This window comes from Lipotes vexillifer, unplaced genomic scaffold (assembly GCF_000442215.2).
Source record: "Lipotes vexillifer unplaced genomic scaffold, Lipotes_vexillifer_v1.1 scaffold7, whole genome shotgun sequence".
Lineage (NCBI taxonomy): Eukaryota > Metazoa > Chordata > Mammalia > Artiodactyla > Lipotidae > Lipotes > Lipotes vexillifer.
This window is the reverse complement of record NW_006792683.1, coordinates 774,721-779,651: the sequence shown is the minus strand read 5'-3', so window position 1 is coordinate 779,651 and position 4,931 is coordinate 774,721. Positions and strand designations below refer to the sequence as shown.

The window sequence follows — 4,931 nt, the reverse complement described above, 5'->3', positions numbered from 1 at the left end:
CAAAGATATGTACCCCAAGGGGGGAAAGTGGCGGGGGTTGGGGGGGCTGGTGTGATGAATTGGGAGATTGCGATTGACATGTATACACTCGTATGTATAAAATAGATAACTATTAAGAACCTGCTGTATAAAAAAATAAAATAAAATTCAAAGATTCAAAAAAATAATAAATTAATTAAGCAGGGAGAAGAGGAGGTGTCAATCAAGAAAGGCTTCATAAAAGAGAGAGATGAAAATAAGGAGCATTCTAAGCATGGGGAACAGGATGAGGCAAGTCATAAAGTTGAGAAAGCATGCAGCACATGAAGCAGCAGGTGGCCAGAGCAGAGAGAATGTTCAGGAACACAGGAGGGGTGATGGCTGGAAAGGTAGTTAGTACAACACAAGACATGGCCTACAATGTCAGGGTGAGATAAAAAATGCATCCTGAAATCAGAAGGAAATTGAAAGACCTGTTAGCCCTTCCTAACAAAGGGACCTTTCTTCCATGCTTCCTCTAACACAGGAGCAAATGCCCAGTAGTGGATCCAAAGAGGGAAGAATAGGAGTAAAAATTATGGTTAATCTACCAGTTAAATGACAAACTCCTTGGTTCTTCAGCTACATTTCCCAGAGAATTCTACAGATTGTTACTGTGTTACTAAGCATTCGATGATAGAATAACTGTGGGTTGGGACTTCCCTGGTGGTCCAGTGGTTAAGACTCTGCACTCCCAACACAGGGGGCCCAGGTTCAATCCCTGGTCAGGGAACTAGATCCCACATGCTGGAACTAAGAAAAGAAAAAGAACAGAAAAAAAAGAGTAATTGTGGGCTAAGCTAAATTAAGCATATTCCTCTCTTAAATGATTCCTCACTGGGATACTCCAAAGGAAGAAAATATGCAATGTGTCCCAGTCCCTCAGTACCCTTCCCCATACAGCCCCCATCCACCAGGACAGCCTAAAGGCACTGTGAGAACATATTCTGGATCATGCTTTTATGTTGCTGAGCAGACAGAAAAAGACTAACACTCCAGTGTTTGTGAACAGCCAGCTCAACCCTGCAAGGCATGAGGATTTTGAGTGAAACCAAACATGACGTGGTTAAACCCAAACAATGGCAGAGAAGTAGGGCTCTGTCCATCATAACTTGCCTACTTCTCTCTTTCTGGCTCTGACAGTTTCTATGTAAACAGCCACGCACAGAGATTATAAGAATATAGAAACTCAAGTCCTTCCAAGGGACCTCTTTGTGGCACTTGTTCCAGAGGAAGCATGCAAGAAAGAAGTTATTCATGGATGAGTAAGGGTATGGCTTATGGGGGCTGGGGAGTCAAAGAAAGTGAAAGAAATTAAATGAGTAAAGAAAGACTGAGAAGCCAGTCTGAACAAGGCTCAAAGTACTGCAGATCTGTACCCTATCCAGCAACACTGACGGGAATACCATCTTCCTTGAGTGTTCACATTCAAGGTCTGGTGACTCTCACTGACAGAGATGCAAGCATCCAGCCCAGAAGGGGGAATGACTGATGATTTCTGTGGAATTGAAATTCAGCAGCCTGTGAAGTATGCACAGCACCTCTTCAACGACCATACTGGACAATTACCAAGTTGAAAGATATAGAAGTGCTATGTAAACTTTGCATGAAGTAGCACTTTCATTCTTTATTAAGAATTTTAAGATCCGGAGATAATTTAGCTCAACTCCTAATATAACAGATGGGGAAATCCATGTCCACAGAGCTTGTGATTTCCCCCTAATCATGCAGGAGATTCCAGTCCAGGGGGTCTTTATACTGCTCACTTCTGCACTTTCTCCTTTAGACAGGCCTCCTGTCTATTAACCCAAACACCTGTTAATATTAACAATCACACTGGACTGGAAGCCAGAAAACTCAGGTTCAAGAACATTCCTTCCACTTACAAGCTAATGACCTTGAACAAGCCATCTTACCTCTTTGAGCATCCCTTATACTGCTATAAAAGAGATAACACTGCCCCTCTCAAAGACAGTTATGCAGATCTTATGAGAACACAGACATCCAAGTCTTCTATAGACTGCAGTAATATGGACATTTAAGGTGCTATCTTTATTATTGCCAGTGCTATTACAATTATTAAGAGTAGTTCCAATTCTAGTGGAAATGGGCTTTTGAAAGCTGACCAGGAGAATACATTCACACTCAAAGCTGTACTCAATTTCAGCGTGGAAACAACTCATTTGTTCAAATTAATGTAGGAAGACTTACTTTCTGTCACGCAAAAAAAAGTCCATCGATATATTTGTCCAGCTAAACAATTTTCTAATCCTGTGAACAAAACAGGGACTCTGAATAGAGTAAAGCCAGAGCCCGTTCAGCCCTTCTGCTCTGCTTACAACACAGCACATATCTGCCTGCTGTAGAGGCAATCACCTTTCAGAGCTTTGTGCCATCACTTGAATGGAACGTGTGGGGCAGAAACAAAGGCATCAGACCAGAGGGCAGGAGGTTAGGGTGCTCTTCCAGAAACAAGCTGCCCACAGCCTTGGCCAACCAGCAGACAGTGCAGCCAACGACAAATCATGCAATCCTCCCAGAAATTGCTGGGTCTGAAGGAAGCTGGCAGCTGGGGCAACAGGCAGCAATCAAAGCTGGAGGCTGTTGCTGGCTGGCTGCTACCCACCAAAGCAGAGAGCTGCCTGGAGTCAGAGGGCTGGGGGAAAGGAGCCAAATCCTCTTATGGCAAGGGCATGACCTTTGCAAATCACTCTCTTTTCTGCATTATTGAGACTTATCAACTAGAGCATTCATGGGCAAACACAGGCAAAGCACTGGAAATTGTGTGGAAAATGGGCACAGAGGCACTATCAAAGTAGAAAGTATTAGTTGTTATGGTGCCCAAGAACAAACTCTGTGGTCCTTCTTTTCTAACTGATATTTTTAATAATCCCTTTACCCACAAGCAACTTGAAGAGGATATTAGGTTTTCTGTATTTCCAGGGTTGCTAGGCAACGTTTCTAGGCAGCTGGAGATACTTCCATAGTAAGCAAGTCATGTTCTACCACAAAATACATTTTTCTTCTATCATCTATAAGCCCAGTGTTTTAATACTAGGGGCCTCTTATCAGTGCTAAAACGAGATTCAGCATTTGACAACAGTAACTACAGAGTGCTTTAGTGTCAGGCTCTGATACAATTCTGCTCTGGGAATACACAGACACCAAAGCATGTCAATTTTTACAGGTACCATAAGTCAAGCGTGGTCAACAAAATAAATCAAAGAAAATTCAGCTAGGCAGATTTCTTTTTAATTACATAGAAGGGTATTTTTGAGAGGTTGGTGTTTTGGTTTTTGTTTTTAATTTCAAGAGAGTGGTTTGATTTTCCCTGATTTCCTTTATTATTATTTCAAAAAAAGGCAGAGTAACTTGTGATACCATGGAGTTTACTTGGGGATCTCCATTCTTTATATTTAAAATTTTTAAATATTCCGGTAATCTGCATATTTTTGCTAAGTTCCAATTTTGGTTCTCTTTAGTTCAATTCTTATAAATATCCTCAGTGTGTGGGATGCTTTAAAAAATTTAAATGTTGACTGTGCCTGGAGGTATGTGTGTATATGTATATATATATATATATATATATATATATATTCAGAAACTCTCAGCTATATCTTTGCTGTAACAGAAAATCAGCTTTAACAATAAACATGTTAATCATCAGCAGATGAAATTTTTTCTCATTCTGGCTCATTTCCAGAACCAAAACTATTTATTTAGAGCCAGGCAGCTATTCCTAATGCATAGCCTTCTTCCCCTTTGAAGGGTGTACAATGCCAAACTTCTAATGCCAAGGTTTTGAAAGAGTTATATATCCTGGGTTCCAAGTACTTTTGTAGAATTGGTGTCCACACAGGAACTCTTTCAGAGTTTTGTTAAGCACAAATTCACCCACTCTCTTTCATCAGCAAAAAAGAAAAAAAAATTCTAAGCCAGCAATACTGGTTAATGACTCCTCCAGTGCTAGAAATACCAATTAAATTTACCATATGAAGACCAAACTTTTTGGACTCATTTTTCTAATGTGTCCCCATTTATGTAGTTTCAAAAGGTAAATTAATCATCTCCAAAATGGCACATTTTGAATTTTTTTTAACTGGTTTTACATAGACCAAAAATAAAGAGGGAGGAAGGAAGGAAGGAAGGAAGAAAGGAAGGGAGGGAGGGAGGGAGGGAGGGAAGGAGGGATGGATAGAAGGAGGATAAAATATAATAAAATACTATTTCACACTGAAATGCTGTCTGTTTTGAATTTTTTTGTCCAGCCATGGGTACTTCACAGAACAAAGAGTTCTGAGGCTGAGAAATTTACCAACAGAAGTAGGCAAAGTGGAATATTTATACTCCAAGAATTGGAGTACAGAAGACTGGACAAGTTTCAAAGCCAGATCTACAGAACTGAAGTAACTTTAATATTCTTATCCAATGTTATTAAGCTAACCATCAGAATCAGGAAAATGTTTTTTCTCTTCTGCTAAGCAATGGGCTCTCATTCATCCAACAAATCTTAAGACCCTACTATATGCCAGGTACTCTGTCAGTCTCTGGTGTTACAAGTGAAGGGAATGTTTTCCCTGCCGTCAAGGAACTTAGGGCAGGAAGAGGCTGGGGGTAGGTGTACATGCCACAAGGAGAAACAAACAAGTAACCAGGCAATTACAGCAGTCTGATAGGTGCTGGATGGCAGTAAATGCAGGGACTAGGGCTAGGAGAGCACAGCGAGACTCAAGAGGAAGTTGACACTTGAAGGGTCCCAAAGTTAGCCAAGAGAAGGTGTGGCGGAAGGGGGGAGCAGGAGTGTGCCAGACCGAAGGAGCCATGAGTACCCAGGAAGCAGTGCAAGATGGCCGGAGCACTAAGATGGATGGCATGTGGTGAGACGTGGGAAATCAGGGCTCAAGTCAGGAATG

General features: G+C 41.2%; 1 non-coding gene across 1 annotated transcript; it reads left to right on the top strand.

The window, feature by feature from the left end:
- Window positions 1-678: 678 nt before the first annotated feature.
- TRNAG-CCC (transfer RNA glycine (anticodon CCC)) lies at window positions 679-751 on the top strand. Its single transcript has one exon. It is a non-coding gene; the product is annotated as a tRNA-Gly (tRNA).
- The last annotated feature ends 4,180 nt before the right edge of the window (window positions 752-4,931 follow it).